This window comes from Diadema antillarum, unplaced genomic scaffold, assembly GCF_040938485.1.
Source record: "Diadema antillarum isolate AM-2024a unplaced genomic scaffold, OU_Dant_1.0 seq00001795_RagTag, whole genome shotgun sequence".
NCBI lineage: Eukaryota > Metazoa > Echinodermata > Echinoidea > Diadematoida > Diadematidae > Diadema > Diadema antillarum.
This window is the reverse complement of record NW_027272473.1, coordinates 823370-845922: the sequence shown is the minus strand read 5'-3', so window position 1 is coordinate 845922 and position 22553 is coordinate 823370. Positions and strand designations below refer to the sequence as shown.

At 39.2% G+C, this 22553-nt stretch overlaps 1 protein-coding gene across 1 annotated transcript in view; it reads left to right on the top strand.

Annotated features, from left to right (window-relative positions):
- LOC139712365 (uncharacterized) overlaps window positions 1-22553 on the top strand; it is a 101936-nt gene that overhangs the window by 66548 nt on the left and 12835 nt on the right. The window lies entirely within an intron of this gene.

The window sequence follows — 22553 nt, the reverse complement described above, 5'->3', positions numbered from 1 at the left end:
AATCCGATGAATTTCAACCTAAGAAATTTTGAAGGCCGAGTTTACAGTTAAAGGAAATTACACACGTGTGCGCATAGAAAGAATGCTTATAAAACCTCATCCCAATAACTACTAAGAAGCTTATATATAGCAGATTATACGTTGATAGCTGCTGCAAAACAGTTCAGCTATACACGGTGGCTTCTCGCGTCAAAGCGAATGCTTCGAGCTTGTCGTAGAGGACGCGCTTCGCACTCAGCACTGTAACCACAGTACAAGTTACTGTATTGGTGTAAGATTGGCTTCGGAAAGCTTATAGCTAAATGTCAAAGGCGTAATATGGGTAGTAAAGATACCGTTCGACTGTAAAAGAGACTACAAATCCCATACCTCGCTTCCTAATTCTTAGAATTATTCTTTTTTTCTTTCAAAGCCGACTTCTAATGATAATGGTAATTTATTCTACAAACTGAGAGCACTCGTTAACGAGGGGGTGGGATGCTTCGATCCTCCTGCATACACATAATACGCGCTGACATAAACCAGGTATCGCAGAAGAATAACACGACAATGCTTGCAACGTGGTAGACAAGGATAAAAACATAGTTTGGTACTAATTCGCTGCTTTCGTCGAGGTATCTTGTTTTGTTTTGTTTTGTTTTTGTTTTGTTAGTGTGAGACAGTTGACACATGCAGTTATTACAGATTCTGTCTGTGCTATGTAAAATGTCACCATAACTTTGATTATGATAGTGATGTAATAATGATATGGGTGGTCTTTTTTTTCCAGGATAGCCGCTTCAGTGTTGTCACTGCTCTATTGGAGGGCCCTGCCATTATTATTATCCCAGAGTTGCCAGGTACCCATTTATACATATGAGTCGAGAGGGACGTGGTGGGTAAAAACAGCTTGTCCAAAGACTTGGAGGGATTCGAATGGGATAAAGCTCTATCCACTATGGCACTGTACCCCAACTTTCCCTATACACGATTCAATGCCATCGATGTAAAAGAGCAAATGAAAAACTAAGACCAAAGCATGGTAATATTCATGTGAAATGACGTTAACCGCAAAACTCAAGGTCCAATGTCTCCGAAAACGTGTGAATAAAGACCAGCGAAGTGTTTAGAATAATACATAAGTTGTGTATCAGGCGAGTATGAGCGGCTTTATTTCTTCTCTTTTTCAGTGCGGGTGGGGTGCAAGGTTGTGATGAAATGCATTATAGTCATGCAAAGGATATAATGACAATCTACGCAGAACCAAAGTAGAAAAATTGGCGCATTAACGATTACAATGATACAGATAGGGAAGTTCATAGTGCTATGTATTCAACATGATCAATGAACGTTGTAATGTTCAATGGACTCGACAAAGCTTGACTCTCCACCTCATGTTCTATTCAAAGCGTTTCACTGGAAATGCTTATATATTGTCCTTGACAACCTCAGGAAAATAGATAACCTCCTATCCCATTAGCTGTCTTTTCACCCATGAAAATGAGTTTGTAAGTCTAAGCCGTGCCAAACGGACAGGCTCTCACATGGAGGGCACCGACATGACAGTGCTACAAAAGGAGAAGGGGGGGGGGGGGTTAAACCGTAAATTGGACGATTAATCACTCACCCTGGCATGTTTTCCTCACGTTTTTGAGGCGTTGACTGCTCGAATGTCCTCTTCTAGCTTTGGTTACAGAAAATTACCACCGAACGAACAGCCACACTTGCGATCGATTCTGGTCGTCCAACGCTGGTCAGTTCTCGTAGACATAAAGTAGATATCCCTTTTGTCACTAGAATCGTGTTGTTGTCTTTGCTATTGTTGTTATATTCGTTGATTGAGTTGCACGCGGTATTACTCTCCGCCAACGTCGGTTTGCCGTCGGGATAATTTTGGCGCTGACCACTGGCCGAAACGGACGATTCGTCATTCATTCTCCGCTACTCTTCGTGGATGGTTTTTATCGGATTCTTTGCTTCGCGCTCGCCTTTAATTCCCGAATTGACCCTTCAAAGAAGCGCGGGCTATGTGAGCGTTTCAGCCCAAAGAACAGCTACCAACAAATCGAACCTTGCACTCTTCGTTGTCCGTGAAGTTGCCGGCGTTCGTGTTACTGTGTAATGACCATCCAGTGTGTTAGTTTGTTTGTTCTTCACATGCACTTTAATGACTCGCATTAATTTGCTCGCCGGGGAACACTCCCTCTTCTGCATTGTTTACTCTCTGCGTGCCACTTTAATTTCCCGTTCAAAGCTATATGTATGACATTTTTGCAAATTTGTCCCAATGGCACAGAAAGGGTTATATAGGATTGTGAGAGAACGCGCCATGTTTTCTGTTATACATTGTTATGCTTTGATGGAGCGTTGTAAATGGCATTGCTTTTTCAACCGGTATACCAGTGTATGCGGCCAGTGCATGGACTTCGTTAAACAATAAGTTTGTTGACGTCATAGTGACATGAACGAGAGAGAGCGCGCCATGTTAGCTCAACACTGTCAAGTGGTGGAGGTCGGTGGCGCAGGCTCCGCTCGTGCTGTGATTCCATGTGTAATGAAGTCATGTCTACTTGCGATATCATTTTCTAATGACTACGTGATAATTGGCATGCCTCCACTAAACATTAACCGGTTGAAGGCGTGGTATGGAATACGGATCGACGACACCAGTCAACGATTACATTTTTCAGTTTAGTCCACCAGGACGACGCACATTTTGTCTATACTTGGCTGCTCTGGCTCAAGTAAAGCAGCTGATATGGCCGGAGCTACCTACGTCAATACGTCATCAGACTGTTAGAATTTTATGATGCCGACGTAAAAAAAAAAAAAAAAAAAAACCAAAAAAAAACCCGATAAAAATATAAGAATTTTGTGACTGATCTTCCTTTCATTCAATTTGGTTAAATTTGAAGAAAATGAAAGGGGGAGGGGAAGACAACGATGGTAATAGCAATGTATCTCCTACAGCTGGCACCTTAGAAGGCAGCTAGCTATTCAGAATTGATGCAAGATGAAGCGATGATGACTATGTCTGGAATGGACATTTCTCCCTTCCAAAAACAAACGAACAATCAAAAAAGATTTAGCAATATGTCTCAAATGAAGCTACCCATACGCTACCAAACAAAAAAAAAAAAAGAACAACAACAACTAATTGCGATATTAGTGGGCGACTTTGTAAAACAACTTCCAATAAACCTTTTCCTGAAGTCTGATCACTCGGTCTGCGTCACGAGCCATGTACTCCCAAGACCTTGGCACTCCCAACCTCATAGACATGGTATACTGTGGTCTACAGCCAATGACAGTCAGACAGTGGTCCGGAATTGACATGTAGTGGGGGTGCTGTGGCATAGTGGATAAGACTCCCGGTCGACTTCCAGTCAGAGGACCCGAGTTCGATTCCCGCGCCTGGTGCTTACGTCCTTGGACAAGATGTTTTTACCCACCACGTCCCTCTCGACCCAGGTGTATAAATGGGTTCCTGGCAACGCTGCTTGGGTAATAGTGGCAGGGTCCTCTGGTAGAGCAGCGGCAACACTGAAGAGGCTACCCTGGATAAAGAAAACCTTAATATTGTTATTATTATAATTAATCTGCGAAGGTGGCGGAGGGAAGCTCCCTGCACCAGGAGAAAGGGGTAGAAGACAGAAGATGGAGAAGGGGGAAGACTAGAAGACAGTCACAAAGGGAAGAAAAATAAAGAAGACTAGAGGGGGACATCAAAAGAGGAAAGAGAAGTATTGGTCAGAGCATCAACAAAATAATTGCATTATTATGTTGTGTGTATGTGTACATGGTCTGCGAGTTCTGTCGAAGTTGAGTGGAATGAGTTATATCGGTCAGAACATACAACTGGTTGCCTAGGAAAGTAACTTCAAATGATTCATACCTTTCACTTTTTTGAGTCAACAGTGTTGCCGACTGGGCGAAGAACAGTTGCAAGCAAAAGTAGCAGGATTCCCTTTCAGCTACAGGTACCATGGTAGAGCTGAGACGAAAGTTGTGTGTATGGTGTGCTGCACACAGTTGTCCATATATACATTTTAATAAATGAAACTGAGGAAGAAAAAGAACCCGGTACGTTTATAGGGTCAGTATATCATGTTAAATCCTGATGGAAAGAACCTAGTGTCTTATAGAGTATGTTCTCAATGTGTTTGAATAGTCGACTTTGTGAAAGCGCTCGAATTGAACAGTGCGAAGATGATTTCACAGTATTGTTGTGGTCTTTTTTTGTGGATTTCATGGTATGATATTGTTGTTGTTCGCACTGTGAATTGATGATTCAAAATGAGTTCACATTATCAAAACGCTTGAATTCAACAGAGTGAGGAGTTTTCACACTGTGTTCACAATGTGCACACAATGTGTTTCAAATTGTGTTTCACACTGTGGGACACTGTGTTCTGTCCGGCAGAAAACTGGAATTCCAGACCAGTTTTAAAGTGGTCTGGCATGAAAAGAAAGAGAGAAATTTTTACAAGCACAACAATGAAAGTTTGAACAAAATCGGATTAATAAAAAAGGTATTAATGAAATCATGAATATTCTCTAATTTTGTCAAGCAAAATTAATTTAAAGCATAAACCTACTGAAATGGTATGTCATGCATTTATTGTAGATCACCATGTAAAAACGTACGAATAATTATTATCACTTCCGTGAACAAAGAGATGGAGTATAATCAAATTACAAACCTCGTTTTTCAAATTATTCTTGAAGGCAGATTGCAAGTCAGTCGCCCCGTTACTCACTAGCAACATATCTAATATTGAGAGATAAATGAACTTCCATAATACTTTAGATAGTGATATATATAGATTGAAAGATAACTACGCAATTCTAACCGTAAAAAATATGATTGCTATATTCGTCCTTTTTTTAAACACCCATAAGAAATAACTTGATAATCATTCTCCTTCTTCAACACTCATAAATATATGTTTCTATGGTAGAGTCAATAATCCTAAAATCTTTATTGCTTTTTAGTCAGTGCACATTAAACCCCTTGATCCATTTGTGGCTTTGTTTGAGCACTGGCACTGAAAAGAAAATATGTTAAGTTTGCCTTTCCTCTTCCCACTGACTTGAGGGTACCACATAAGCTTGAACAAAAAGTTTCAATAACACTCCGAAGTGCCTGTGCAACATAGGTAAAAATAGAATAGGGCAATGAAATCCTCGTCCCACATGATTCAAGTTAGGCCACGTGTACGTTTGCGCTGTGTATTGTCAGACTGTTTTGGTATACACGGTGATTACTCAGTGTATTGCCACCAAAGGCTTACGCGGTTGCCATGCCAACGGCTAGGTTCAGTTTGGTCGAGATGTCGATAGGCAATTAACGATAGGCTCTTCGCTCATCTCTCAGCTGCATGCTACAATGATTATATTCCTCTTTCCCTTATTAAGCAGCAAGAAATGATTAAAACGATATGAAAATGCAACGAAATTGCAATCACTTTGCTCGACACTTTAATATCACTGTGCAGACATGACAGTACTCAGAGCTGAATTGACCAGACACGCACATGCGCAACACACACACGCACACACACAGACGCGTATCCACCATTACACTGAGATGTACAATCTATTCATAGGTTTCTTTTGACGTGGTTAAGGTAAATTCAAAACATTTTCAGCCGTTGGTATGAGCAAAATGACGAGGGCAGTAGACATACGAATTGTGGTTATTCCAATAGAGTAGCCTACACAACTTCAATTTCATATCCTTAAACCAATGTGTGAAGCAGGAGTAAAAAATGATATACAAGTACTATGGTAATATATTTGGATTTTTGTTAATTTTTTGCTTGATTTTGGGCTGGTTTTGGGGTGGATGGTAATTTTGTGCAACTATTGCGTCATTGTTGGGGTCAGTTCAATGTTCGCATTCAAGAGGACAATTTCCTATTGTTGACTGCTGAAGTTCGAGCAACACATGGAGATAATCCTTTTCCGAGAAGTGACTAACTTTGTTGTTATCATTTACCACCAATTACTATTATCATTATCATTATAATCGCCATCTTTGCCATAACAATTTCTACTGTGATTAAGAGTATCAGATGTAACATATTCTATTACATGTACTATCATTACCAAAATATGATCATTTTAATTGTTAAAATCCTCATTTTTCTTTGCAATTATCGTTATTATTACATTTATGATACTTATTACTGCTAGTGTTCAGCTTTGGTATGAACTGCCTAAAGTGACTGTTAACACGGCATACGTGGTTTCACTGTAAGCAAATCTTTCAATGATTTTTAAACTAGCGCAATCGTTCCACTTGTTAAGGTTTTAGACTAAATGCGAGAAAATATGAATAGAAAAGCTTATTTGATTGCGACGGGTGTATTCTGAAAACTATTTACTACCAGATAACTATATTACATTCGAAGTACGAGGAGTGATTTTCAACTTTTGCGTGCAGTCTGTCTTGAAATATTACATTTTTGTTCCCATAATTTTGTGTTTTGTAAGCGTGAACATGCCGCACTCAACGTAATGGTTTTCGTAGCCTCTGTGCAAGTTCTTGCTGAGCAGTTAACAACTGTTTCATTGATTAACTAGAAATGTCGCTATGGCGACTGATGCACGATTCTCCCAATAGGTGTATAGTACAACGTCTTCACAATGTGTGATCCATGACAGCTTCACAAAACTGGCAAAATATTGAAATGACAGGTTTGTCAGAAATGTTTTGAACTGGGTTTGCTTTAATTTTCTAAGAGAGCAGGTACACATATTTGGGGAATTGAGAATTTTTACTTGTATGAATTCTGACAGACCTTTTTATAAGTTTTTGCATTGAGTAATTTCCAAGGTATGAAGAAAGAGTGTAATGACGGTACAAAATGGATTTCTTTTTTTTTTTTTTGGGGGGGGGGGCATTGAAACCTGGCCTTTGACCCTTAACCTTTGACCTTCTGTCTGGAAATTTCCCAGAGAATCTCCATTAGGTAATGCATGTATTAAGTTTTGAAACTAATAATGCAAGCATTGCATATTAGTATATGAGGGAAATAGTAAAATTTTGAGGAGATGACCTTGACCTTTGACCCTTGACTATTGACCCATGACCCCTAAATTCCCTAGATAATCTCTGCCAGTCAGTACATGCGTATGTACCAAGTTCCACGAAGATACATTGAACCATTTGCGAGAAAAGTGATATTGCAACATTTTCACCTAACCTTTGACCTTTTGACCTTTGACCTTATGACATGAAACTCTCTCTGAAGAATCTTTACGCAGTAGTACAAGTCCACACCAAGTTTCAAGAAAATACCTTTGGGCATATTGCATAGATATGGGGGAAATTGCAACATTTGTAGCATTTGACCTTGACCTTTTTGACCTTTGACCTCTTGCCAATGTCACTAAAATCTACTCAAGTAATTTTCCCATCATACATCATCCTTCGACCAAGTTTGGCGAAAGCTGCTTCATCCAGTTTTGAGTTATCACGTAAACAGATAAATTTTAGGATTTGACCTTGATCTTTGACCTTTGACCTCCGTCCGATTTCACTGAAAAACTAAGCAAGTAATTGTCCCCCCATACATCATCCTCCAACAAAGTTTGGTGAAATTTGCTCTATCCAGTCTTAAGTTATCGCGTAAACGGATACAATTTCATGATTTGACCTTGACCTTTGACCTTTGACCTTTAGCCGATTTCACCCAAAATCTAATCAAATAATTGCCCCATCATACTTCATACTTGGACCAAGTTTGGTAAAATTCCAGTAAATATTACTCAAGTTATCGCGTAAACGAAAGCGGACGGACGGACGTACAGACGTACGGACGTACGGACGTACGGACGTACGTACGGACGGACGGACAACCCGAAAACATAATGCCCCAGTCACACAGTGCTTTACGATGGATTGCGTCCTCCGCGGATAGATACGAATGAGTGGACGCAGGGGTACGCAGCGTGGACGCAGGCATCCGCAGGGACGTATGTAGACGTAACTGTCCGTAACTCATCCGTAAAGAAACGCAAAATGACGTCGCCGAACCTGTGAAATTTTGAAATGTTCAAAATTTCGCAGAGGGACGCCACGGACGCAAACTTACGCAAGTAACCGTAACCAAACGTAAATATCCGTAATTGAACGTAACTGCCCGTGGCTTGGACGCAGACCATCCGCAAAAAAATTTACCTTCCGTCCGTTTGCATTCGCTTACGTCCACCGTAAGTATCCGAAATTAACCGCAAGTTAACGTATCACAACAGTTTCGCCCGCTTACGGATATTTACGGACAGCTACGGATGTTGCGGACAATTACGTCCTTCGACGTTTTCCGTTTTCCACTCGCATGGGAACACAGAGACTCGTGGGAAGGCACACTACTCCTGTTGCCAAGCTGCAGCGCCTTTTAATACCTGAAGGAATGCTACAACACAGTCGGAGCGGTGGAGAGGCAGAACTGCATGGTCAAATTATGAAATTTCTCCCACAAGAATAATGGTCATTTTAAGTGGCACCCATATACCATGTATACTCATGACATCGGTTGACTCTTGGTGCTGAACTTTTTTCTTGTACTCTTCAAATGTATAATTTTCGAAAAAAGCAATATTTTGGGTAGGGGATGGGGTGATAGCATTTTATTCACTTTTCTGGCCGGGGAAGGTGTGGGACAGGGGCAACTATATAAAATGAGAACGAATTTAGTATTTCTCTATAGTCTTACCCATGCACTTTACGCTCCATCGAATGTGTATTACATTTTTAATGATAATAATAATAATAATAATAATAATAATAATAATAATAATAATAATAATAATAATAATGATAATAATAACAATAAAGGACATTTATATTGCGCAGCTACTATTGCGCATTATAAATGACATGCATACAAGAAATTCAAACAGAAAATACATTACTTCAAGAGATGACTAGATATTGTACTTGGGTGTGGGAGGGGTGTTTGAAAGTTTTGATGTCTTCTTTTTCCTGTAAATTTAATAAACATTGCTTTATCATAAATATTTCCTTAAAGGGGCATTCCGGACGATTTTCACAATTTCACATCATGTAGTACATAAATCAACAGCTTCATGTATAGATTTGTAGAATTTATTGTGGTTCTTGAGCAGAGAAACAGTACTTTCAAAAACCTTAAACAAATTACACTGAACAAAGATGATGACATAGGAGCCTCACATATCTCAGAAATGTAGCAGTGTCATTCCATTGCAATACCGCATGCTTGCAAGCTCACCTGTGTATAATCTATGCATGCCTCCTTCTTTTGTTCTGCTTCTTTGAATCACATCTCATGCATTCTTATGGTGAGGCTGCCATGTCATCATCCTTGTTCATTGCAACTTGTTAGAAATTTCGAAAACATTCTTATCCTGAAAAGCTGTACTCGGTATAACTAATTTATGTATGTTCAAATGTGAAAATGTGAAAATCATCCGGAGGTCTCCTTTAACATAACCCAGTAAGTCATGAATATCGCTGAACAACGACAGCGTAACCACAGTTTGTCTATTCCATGACTGCAAGTAATATTTTCTTACTCTAATGTTTAACTTTTCGATCTATATTGTATTTTATTTGTGGTATAGTGATGTTATATGTGACCCTGCACCACAAAACACACAAAAAGTCGCCACATATGAAATTTTAGTTGAGAGCATATTCTGAGAGGGCAGACTTTAAGCTTTAAAATGATGTGTCAAATCAAATGGACTCTCCTAACCTATCTAAATAGTGGAAAGAATGCACTCACTCAGAAAAAGTGTAAACCGAGAAAAGAGGCTCTGAAGTACAGTGTCTATTCAAGCGTTTAATCTTTATCAAGCCGTGCTGGTTGTGCGATGAATGGGACAAAAAACAGGATGGAAACCACCGGAGTAACAACAATGAGGGGATTATCAGATAAAACTGAAATTAAAAATAATAATAACAATAATAATAACAATGATAATAATAATAATGATAATGATAATGATGATAATAATAATAATAATAATAATAATAATAATAATAATAATAATAATAATAATAAGGCCTTATTTACCCAGGGTAGCCAAGTCGAGATCGGCTCGGTTGACCCATTTCACCTATTTTCAGTCCTCACACAAAATCAGCGTGTGCGACTTTTTGTTCGTTTTGTAATGCACGGTCACATTATATTCTTTACATTTATGACGTTTATTCATATTTGAGTTGCACAAACAAAATTCAAACTTCAAGTTCAAAATTTCATATATCTTTTATTTTGTAAAGCAAATTAAAGGATTACGATTTTTTCACAACTTGTACGTAATTCAATTTCAGTTTTCCCCAGTGTGCAATGTAAGACAGTCCAAAATGTGATAACCTTGCTGTCATAATACACTGACTTAGCAGGAATCGTAAGAGAAAACCAAATTGTCCATAATTATTAATAACAATCTGCAACTATCCGTAACTATCCGAAAATATCAGCAACTCTCCGCAAGTGTTCAGAACTATTATGTGCCAATTCGTATGAATATCCGCAAGTGGACGCAAGTATTCGCACCTGGTCGTATCTGTCCGTATCGCCCGCATTTTTTGCCCGCATGTTTTGTACAAATTTCTGGTGACGGCAAAGGATCCGCGGGGGTCCGCGGAAAAAATGACTTTTTCGGACGTAACGCCGGACGCAGAGCATTATGTGACTGGGGCTTAATGCCTCCGGCACCACTTCGTGGCGGAGGCATAAAAACAGAAAAGGTAAAAGGCCTACATTTTGTTGCCCATTGTATACATTGTACGTTGTTTTATTTTTGGAACATCCAAACGCCATGAATAATCAAAATTTATCCGACCACACGACCCATCTGTCTACCGGCAGCGCCGTGTAAAATCTTTGTACAAAAGTTTATCCATTGTCCATTGACAAAATTTTACGATTTCTGCATCAGACTAAATATAGGTGGTCTTTTTGTCACTGTTTTATGTTTTCCTCTGTTCTAGCGTAATTGATGAGCGGTTTCCCAACGAGAACAATAAAATTTCGAAACCGTCATTTAGAATTAATGATTGTTGCTTGCTGTTCGAGAACAATATAGGTGGACTATTGTTACACCATGTTCTTATTCGCATCCCTTTTCTTTCGATTCTATGAGCGCAATAAATACCTAAATTTACCCACAGAATTCATCACTTCCACGAAACGTGATGGCGTGGTGAGTTACGACTTCTTAAAGGAGTTTTACTGATGAAATCTAAAATGTGAAATAGTCCCGTATATAGAGAACTTTACGTTTTATTTGTATTTTGCTGAATTTTAACTGATTTCATCACATTTTTCACCCCCCATCCGAAAAAAAGTTCAACATTTACGCAAAACAGACATATACTAGAACACAACAAAGCATTCATGATAATGTAGAGATTTGAGAATTACTATGCATGAGTAGCATTACTTCAAGAGATGACTAGATATTGTACTTGGGTGTGGGAGGGGTGTTTGAAAGTTTTGATGTCTTCTTTTTCCTGTAAATTTAATAAACATTGCTTTATCATAAATATTTCCTTAAAGGGGCATTCCGGACGATTTTCACAATTTCACATCATGTAGTACATAAATCAACAGCTTCATGTATAGATTTGTAGAATTTATTGTGGTTCTTGAGCAGAGAAACAGTACTTTCAAAAACCTTAAACAAATTACACTGAACAAAGATGATGACATAGGAGCCTCACATATCTCAGAAATGTAGCAGTGTCATTCCATTACAATACCGCATGCTTGCAAGCTCACCTGTGTATAATCTATGCATGCCTCCTTCTTTTGTTCTGCTTCTTTGAATCACATCTCATGCATTCTTATGGTGAGGCTGCCATGTCATCATCCTTGTTCATTGCAACTTGTTAGAAATTTCGAAAACATTCTTATCCTGAAAAGCTGTACTCGGTATAACTAATTTATGTATGTTCAAATGTGAAAATGTGAAAATCATCCGGAGGTCTCCTTTAACATAACCCAGTAAGTCATGAATATCGCTGAACAACGACAGCGTAACCACAGTTTGTCTATTCCATGACTGCAAGTAATATTTTCTTACTCTAATGTTTAACTTTTCGATCTATATTGTATTTTATTTGTGGTATAGTGATGTTATATGTGACCCTGCACCACAAAACACACAAAAAGTCGCCACATATGAAATTTTAGTTGAGAGCATATTCTGAGAGGGCAGACTTTAAGCTTTAAAATGATGTGTCAAATCAAATGGACTCTCCTAACCTATCTAAATAGTGGAAAGAATGCACTCACTCAGAAAAAGTGTAAACCGAGAAAAGAGGCTCTGAAGTACAGTGTCTATTCAAGCGTTTAATCTTTATCAAGCCGTGCTGGTTGTGCGATGAATGGGACAAAAAACAGGATGGAAACCACCGGAGTAACAACAATGAGGGGATTATCAGATTAAACTGAAATTAAAAATAATAATAACAATAATAATAACAATGATAATAATAATAATGATAATGATAATGATAATAATAATAATAATAATAATAATAATAATAATAATAATAATAATAATAAGGCCTTATTTACCCAGGGTAGCCAAGTCGAGATCGGCTCGGTTGACCCATTTCACCTATTTTCAGTCCTCACACAAAATCAGCGTGTGCGACTTTTTGTTCGTTTTGTAATGCACGGTCACATTATATTCTTTACATTTATGACGTTTATTCATATTTGAGTTGCACAAACAAAATTCAAACTTCAAGTTCAAAATTTCATATATCTTTTATTTTGTAAAGCAAATTAAAGGATTACGATTTTTTCACAACTTGTACGTAATTCAATTTCAGTTTTCCCCAGTGTGCAATGTAAGACAGTCCAAAATGTGATAACCTTGCTGTCATAATACACTGACTTAGCAGGAATCGTAAGAGAAAACCAAATTGTCCATAATTATTAATAACAATCTGCAACTATCCGTAACTATCCGAAAATATCAGCAACTCTCCGCAAGTGTTCAGAACTATTATGTGCCAATTCGTATGAATATCCGCAAGTGGACGCAAGTATTCGCACCTGGTCGTATCTGTCCGTATCGCCCGCATTTTTTGCCCGCATGTTTTGTACAAATTTCTGGTGACGGCAAAGGATCCGCGGGGGTCCGCGGAAAAAATGACTTTTTCGGACGTAACGCCGGACGCAGAGCATTATGTGACTGGGGCTTAATGCCTCCGGCACCACTTCGTGGCGGAGGCATAAAAACAGAAAAGGTAAAAGGCCTACATTTTGTTGCCCATTGTATACATTGTACGTTGTTTTATTTTTGGAACATCCAAACGCCATGAATAATCAAAATTTATCCGACCACACGACCCATCTGTCTACCGGCAGCGCCGTGTAAAATCTTTGTACAAAAGTTTATCCATTGTCCATTGACAAAATTTTACGATTTCTGCATCAGACTAAATATAGGTGGTCTTTTTGTCACTGTTTTATGTTTTCCTCTGTTCTAGCGTAATTGATGAGCGGTTTCCCAACGAGAACAATAAAATTTCGAAACCGTCATTTAGAATTAATGATTGTTGCTTGCTGTTCGAGAACAATATAGGTGGACTATTGTTACACCATGTTCTTATTCGCATCCCTTTTCTTTCGATTCTATGAGCGCAATAAATACCTAAATTTACCCACAGAATTTATCACTTCCACGAAACGTGATGGCGTGGTGAGTTACGACTTCTTAAAGGAGTTTTACTGATGAAATCTAAAATGTGAAATAGTCCCGTATATAGAGAACTTTACGTTTTATTTGTATTTTGCTGAATTTTAACTGATTTCATCACATTTTTCACCCCCCATCCGAAAAAAAGTTCAACATTTACGCAAAACAGACATATACTAGAACACAACAAAGCATTCATGATAATGTAGAGATTTGAGAATTACTATGCATGAGTAGCAAGGGCGGATCAAGGAATTCTGTAAAGGGGGGGGGGGGGGCGTGCGCCGGTTGCGCCCCCCTCTGGATCCGCCACTGAGTAGTCAGTACACACAGCAGGTAATAATTGTAATAAGTCATATTAATCACTTTACTTTTTGATATAACGACAAGAGAGAAGGCAAAGCAAACGCAAGAGTATCCATTTGTGCAGATCATCAGCTTTATCATCAACATCTATATAATATTTGTGTACGTTTGTGCATGTATAATATGTAAGCATGCAAGGTATGTGTATAGGCCTACATTGTACTGAATTTTTCTCACGACTCTGCAACACACGACACACTAAGTTAGCCAACATAAGCGAAATTAAAAACTTTAACGGGGGAATAGCTTGTTTCATAGTGATTCTTGCCATGGTAAAAACAAATGATTTATTGCATCATACACTTTATATGAAGGTGGGTAAATTGTGCGTAGATTCACAGAACAGGAGGGATAATGTTTAAAAAAAGGGGGGAGGGCGGAGTGGTGACAAACGGCTGGATATATTTAGGACTGAGGTAAATCGACATGATTTCATTTAAAACCAAAAGCGATGATCAATGATGATACGTTGTAAAAGTGAATAACATAAGAATGTACATGCATCGTATATTGAAATCTGTAGATTATTTAGGTGCTCCTCCGAGAACATCAACAACATAATTCACCGATAGGGGTGTTACATGAATGCACATCATATTTTTTATTTTAACTATTTTCATGAAACTTGGTCTACATTAATCATCTTTCAATGATTCTCTTTGGAAGTTTTGCGTCATGAGGTCAAAGGTTTAAGGTCAGAAGTCAGGTAAAAAAATGATAAAATTACTTTATGTCATGCATGCGTACCTGGTTCAATCACACACACAAACACGCATCCATGCACACACATCCTCTCTGAAAAAAAGAAGAGTGAAAATGTTCACTCATGAAGGAGTGAATAGTAGAAAAGAGTGAGTTTCGAGTGAAATTGGAGTGAATTTCGAGTGAAAATGTTCATTTTCACTAATTTTGGAGTGACCTCAGGCATCACTCGAAGATTTGGGAGTGATCCCTGAGGTCACTCCAAAATGAGTGAAAAGGAACATTTTCACTAAAAAATCACTCCAATTTCACTCCAAACTCACTCTTTTCTGCTATTCACTCCTTCAAGAGTGAACATTTTCACTCTTCTTTTTTTAGAGAGTACATACATACATACATACATACATACATACAAACTGATATGCTTACATACAAAAATATACGTGCGAACACACACTGAAATGCGCTTGTGATAGGACGTTACTGTTAATTCATCTCTAATATCATATACAGGGGTTAGGAGACATGATCGGAAATTATTTTCTGAATCTAATTGTTCTAGGGTAGATTTATAGAGCACAGAAGTGATGTCACAGTTGTTTTGTTCGAGCTTGGGTTGGAACCTGGTGCGAGCATGGTTAGAGACAAAAGTGTTTACAGATATTTGGGCAAGGTGAGGTTGTTTAGAACCAGTTTCTATGGTGATGAACGGCTGTGACATCACACTTTGGTATCGTCTATTTTATTTGGACAGTGCCCTCTCTTGTATCGCCATTCGAATCTATGTAGAGAAGAAAGCGTACACTTGATTTCCGTTGCACCATAACATGGACGGAGAGGCGAAACGGTCATTTGCCTTGTTATTTTATGTTTTTTGTTTATTTTTCTTATTTCTTTAACGGAGGAGCGATGCGTTCTTGTTATTTTTAGGACGCGTGTTCAAGGGACCGACGAAGACCTACTTTCCTTTAACCCTTGGCTCAGAAACGAGGCCGATCCCTCGCCTCCTTTTCCATTGTCCCGAAGAACTTCGTCCCAGATAGCCTTTTGTCAAGGCCCTCTCGCTGTATGGTGAAGAGAGGCCAGCCGAGTGAGGTTGCGCTGTCACGCACGGCTGGGCTCGCTTCGGTGGCACGTTCACAGCGAGAGGGCCTTGACAAAAGGCTACGTCCCAGACAAAGAAACGAATGCTCAGTAGTCTACCCATTGCAGCTGCTGGAAGCACACAAACTTGACGGATGAGCGACAGACCCGAATCTTGAACTTGCATCGCGATTTAACCTTAAAAAGACCATGTAGCGTGGACAATCATGGGTGGCCAGATTCATTCGCTGACTACCGGGGGTACATTCGAAAACCATGAATAGCACCGGTCGGCGAATATGTGCATCGGTACCGGTAGACTCCAGTCGAAGTTCTTCGACTGTGTGTGTTTTACGTACACAGAGATCACTGATAAAAGCTATGTAAACACAATTCGTTACCACGGGTTACGGGGATTCTCAAATACATTGTACATCAGAGTCGGACCACGATTCCCGCTCCATCTTGTCCCGATGCCGCACTGCCGGGTCTTTATAATAGGACAAGCCGAATTCCTTTGTGGCAAAATTTTAGATGAAATTCAGGTTGGATTCATGTTTCTTTGCCACCTTGGAAATGCAGACATGTTCAATGTATCACTCAGACGGCTTCTAGTCAACTCAGATTCAAGGTAGTGAAGCTAAACTACCTTGCCTACGGGCACTGATGCCACCGGTTTACTCGAATCGTGAACCTCAAGATTGACGGTTCCTATGTCTCATCCACTGGTCTGCGACAGCTGTCTTTAATGCATATGAAGTGCGATACACAGGACGCACTCTAACATAGATGTTTGGTCGTTGCCGACACGATTTCAAGACGGCGTTGTAGGGCAGGCGTTGAGGCGACGCGTTTCCATGGCAACGGCAGCGTCGTCAATAATCGGCCAGGCTCTCACGCACTCGGGAAGTACAGTTGTACCAAAACAGTTTCGAGATAATCCTGACTCCCCACGAGCTCAAAAACTCTTGTGCCAAATTAGACCGGAGGTGATTTAAAAGATAGACAAGATATCCTTATAGTGGTGAAACAACAGCTTTGACATTTCAAGGAATGCTGTAGATTAATGGGATGTGTATTGCATACGAAGAATAGTAGGACGGACACTTGACGAAAGTATGCCGGGAATATCATGTTTGGTATGTTTCTAGGAGCGGATGATAGAAATGATAATGTATTATGGCGTTTCTCTCCCTTCCCCCTTTCTCTCCCCCTCCCCCATCTGTTTCATAATGAATAATACACTATACAGCCAAACACTTTGACAGTGTGCATAATCAACTGCGCATCTTCTCCCATAATGGTACCGTGATCCATTGCTTTAATGATGTGCCATACTACACGTGCTGTCGTTTTTAAGTGTCAACCAATCCACGTAAAGTAAATACCCCTTTGAAAGCGTCAAGGGTCTTCGAAAGAACATTGACGGCTAACCTAGATCAAATCGAGGCCCGTAGCGGTTTTCTCGAACAAGAAGGACTTCAAGTTAACACTCATCTCTGCGTATTATATAGGAGAGGATAAGACGAAGGAATAAAAGAAGACGAAACACTACTACTGCTGCTGCTGCTACTACTACTACTGCTACTACTACTACTAACTACTACTACTACTACTACTACTACTACTACTACTACTACTACTACTACTACTACTACACTGTAAAAACATCGGTGTTAGATTTAACACCATGGGTGTTAAATCTAACACCGATCAAGCTTCAATAGAGGACCACACCCACAGGTGTAGAAAATGTATTGTGACGGTGTTAAAATGTGTTCACCTGGCACTTCGGGGTGTTAATTTGACACTGTGGCTGGTGATATTTTTTGACACTGCGCTAGAGTTAATTCATTAATGACACCGCATGGTATTGATTTGATATTGGTGGTGTTAATTTCAATGGTATAACACCCGTCCAGCTTAAATAGGAGACCACACCAACTGGTGTTACTGTGGTGTAAATGTGTTTACACATTTTTTTCGAAAATCAAGTACTTTATCGGAAAATTCTTCATCGCCTTGTTGAAGTTTAGAATTAACCAGAAATTCAGTAACTAAGAAACTATCAAAAAATCAATTTTATATTTTGAAACGACACCCGGAGGTGTTAATCTAACCCCATGAATGAGCAACGGAAATTTAACACCAGCTCGGTGTTTCATATTTAACACCGGACTTTTTGCAGTGTACTGACTACTACTACTACTACTGTACTACTACTACTACTACTACTACTACTACTACTACTACTATTACTATACTGCTGCTGCTACTACTACTACTACTGCTGCTGCTACTACTACTACTACTACTACTACTACTACTAGTAGTAGTAGTAGTAGTAGTAGCAGAAATAGCAGTAGTAGTTGTAAATTGTAATGGGAGTGAATAAATATTATTACTGATGGTGGTAGAAATATTAAGTAGAAGAAAAAGACGAAGTAGTAGTAGTAGAAGTAAAAGAAGGGGAAAAAAGAGAACAGAATAATGATGATGATACCGATGCTGCTGTTGGTGGTGCTGCTGCTGCTACTACTGATGATGATGATGATGATGATGATGATGATTATGATGATGATGATGATTTATTAAGAAGAAAGTGAAACAACAAGGGGAAATTGCAGATGTGGGGTCGAGGATTTACCGATCGCCCAAAATTCAAGCAATAAGGAGATCAAGTAAAGATGATAAAAATCTAAAAAATAAAAATATCAGCGATTATTACAAAGTGTAAATGACAATTTATTTGACTGCTTTCACACGACGTAGCCAAGGAGAGTATTGGTGAGGTTTAACTAGGACAAAGCGGTCATTGTGTCCCACGTTAACACACTTTAACAGACGACAAAATACCTTGATTTGTAGGTCAATGCTCCGGCGGTCGCTCTCTAATTTGTAAATTGGCGTTCGCCTAGGAAAATTCAACGACTTGAGTGTCGAGCACTTGATGGACATTGGGGAAAGAAGTAAAGGTGTGTGCTTGTGTCCGTGCGTGTGTATGGCGGGGGGGGGGGGGGGGGGGGGTGATGGGTAGCGAGAAAATAGACCATTCTTGTTTTACCTGAGCGGGAAAATGTCGGACACATTAAATGGCCCGGCGGATCGAATTTCGAGTTCCGCGACAATATTTTGGCCGCAAAGACCCACTATCGCTCTTCAGGCTCAAGTTTTCGACCCAAATACATGGTTTATTTCCTACTTGTTCTTGTCTGTTGGTTCTTCTCGCGTCTCTAATTCATGTTGTTACGCGAGACGGTAAACAAGGACGGCTCGCGCGTGCTTTTTCGGTAAGTAGGTCGCGAACTCTAGCTGACACCCAGTCGACTGCCAGCCATGCGCCCCGATGGAAAGCGTTAATTCCTACACGCACCCGACATCTCGGGAAAAGGAGAGAGAGAGAAAAAAAAATCAATCAATAAACGGATGCCGAAAATCCAAATCCAGACTGAAATTTTAGGCAACGGTGTCGTCGATGATTTGATAAGGATCGATGCTGACGGGGTTGATGTTTAGTGTCGGTGATGGCGACGCGTTTAAGGTGACAAGCGAGAGGTTATGATACGAACAGGATGTCCACTCCAAGTCGTCGTCGCGGGAGAGACAAATGGACACTTGTCGTTTGGAGTGTCGCTCTTCTCTGGACATCTCACCTGTAGCCAGCATGGAAAGAAGAACAAACACGCACAATACAACTAGAAAAGCGATTGTGAGGAAGAGGCAAAATAGAAACAGAACGACCGAACGCACGTTCGATTTTAAAGTCACATTACCAACTCTGGGAAATTACAGGTGTAAAGCAAGAATGATCAACGTTTGATACGTATTGATTTGCAACTTATATTGCATTCAGATAACGGGAGACGTAAGTGCAACGATCTGTCTTCATGTTAAGGCCTCCTCAAATGCTAAACATCTAGGTTAAAGTCTTGCCATGACAAATAAGAAACAATGCAGTGCCTATATGTGTACCATCAGAAAAGACCTTGTGCGGAGGAGGATATTGACTTAAAATCCAAGTGTAATTTACGCAACATATAAGATGTTCCCTTTCGTGTAGGATGTTTCCTTTCCTATGAGATGCATCATTTCGTATGAGATGTATTCTTTCGTATAAGATGTTTCCTTTCGAAAAAGATGTTTCCTTTCATATAAGATATTTCATTTAGCGTAAGCTGTTCACTTTCGTAAAAGACGTTTCCATTCATATAAGATGTTTCCTTTTCTTATGACATGTTTCCTTTTGTATAAGATGTTTCCATTCACATAAGACGTTTCCTTTCATACAAAATGTTTCCTTTCGTATAGGATGTTTCCTTTCACACGGGGGCTCCGGCACCCACTTTTATTTGACCCGTACATAGAAATACATAGGATGTCACCACTTTGGCCCCCACTTTTTTTATCCCGTTTGCGCTGAATACCTTTTTGTTTCTTTTTGCTTGTAAGCTGTAGAAACCCGGAAGTGGCACCCGATTGTTGCGTTGAAGGCCTTTTTTTTTTCTTTTCTTTTTTTTTTTTTTTTTGCTTGTTAGCTCATGAAATCCAGAAGTGGCCCCCCCCCCCCACACACACACACACACACTTTTGAAAACGTGACGCCGGCCATGAGATGTAACATACCACCTTTAATGCCAAGGTACTGTGCCTTGTAGCTCTTTGGAGTGAGACAAAACAGAAAGAGTAATCACCATTGCTTTCGGTCTATAAAGAAACCTGCTTAACTTTGTCTTCATGTCCTGCTCCTACTTAGGACAGCAGAAGGAGAAAGGGGAAGAAAGGAATGAACAAACAAATAAAGAAAGAATTGATAAAGGTTTAGTTTTTCACTCTTTTAGTCAACACATGAGACGAGTTCTACTCATAAAAGACCTTTTCAGATGATTAGCGGTATAACTAACGGGGATATCGAGGGTTTATAGTTACACACTGTATCGGGCTGACAAGTGGCAGTACGGAGAGAATTTTTATGTCTTCCATATTGCAAATATTATATCACTATAAAATAGACCAATGCCCGTCTCACAAAGAAACAAAAAAGAAAATAAAGTGCTAGAAAAATGATCAGAAAAGGTGCGCTTTGACACTCCCACAAAATATTGTTATCAGACTTTGCAAACAAATCTGGTTTAAAAAAAGAAATGAAAAACTAAAGGACATCACTATTATCCATTCGTGATCCTTTGCACACTGGAATACACACTACTGGCACTGACTGGCGGGGCGGATAGTTCGGATTTTTTGGCTAGACCTCGGGGACGGACCGCGGATTTCCCGACAGTCCCTATTGTGTGATTCTCTGGTCCCAGAGCCCCAGTTTAATTAAGATTCCTTCAGTGGTTCAAACGGGACACATTGACGCAAGGGAGATGTAGAAAGTAAACATAAAATCAAATAATAGAACAAATCCTTATTTTAGCTAACAACAACAACAAAAATGGCGTCTCATTTTTCACTTATGCTCATGATACTCAAATGAAGACCCTAACAAATACAATAACTCCTCTCCTCGGAGGTGTGTCAGTAAGCTCTATTCTTTTCGTTTTCGGATTAACGAACCTTGGAATGACGAACCCTATTTAATTTTCGGGTAATTCTAACCTTTTGAATGACGAACCTTATTTCATTTTCGGATGAACGAATCTTCAGAATAACAACGGCCAAATGTTGGATTAATGAACTCTGTTTCACTGTCGGATTAAGGAAGATCTAGGTATAGGAATATGCGTGTTTCTGGAAATACGAACCTTCGGAATAACATTTTCGGATCACCTTAGAAAACATAGGTTTGACTTGTAACATTTGGAGACTATTAATTGCTGAAAGCTCTGCACACAAGCTAAGCTGAACTGGATAACAGCATGTCGATTTTCGAGCAAGTAGCAGGTGGCGAAAACAAAATGCTGTAAAACGCCGGAGATGCGATCACCTTTCCTTTAATTTTTGTAAGTTTTACTGGCATACATTTTCAACGACTAGGAGGATTTCTCGAGGCTGATTCTTTCTCTCTCTTTCCGCATAAGATCCGATTCGTGATAAAGGGTTTGTCATACTGTCATTCATTTTTCATTGTTTTTTTTTTGTGTGTGTGTGCGTGTAATCGTGAGTCACATAAACGTCATAGTTATCACCTCACTGGACCTATACGAACTTCACTGACTCAATCCTACCATTTCTTGGTGAAGTGAGTTATGTTTCGGGCTTATCACGTCCTACATGTGGACACCACACCACACATTATATCAATTATTTTCATAGATCGTCATCTATCACGGATGATAATTAGACGTGTATCATAATGTATTAACGTCTGGGCCAATAATTGCTGCATAATCATAACACCGAAGTCAACATGCTCCTGCGTTTCATAAACATAATCATCTGATGGATGCTGCCACAGCTTACGCTATCCATACTGAATTGGTTTATCTATCTATCTATCTATCTATCTATCTATCTATCTCTTTATCTCTCTCTCTCTCTCTCTCTTTATCTATATTAACATGTATAATCATATATGTATGTATATATATATATGTGTATATATATATATATATATATATACTCTCAATCTCTTTATCTCCCTATCTCTCTCTCTCTCTATCTATATAAACATGTATAATTACATATCTGTATATATATATATATATATATATATATATATATATATATATATACTCTCAATCTTTCTCTATCTCGCTATGCTGCGT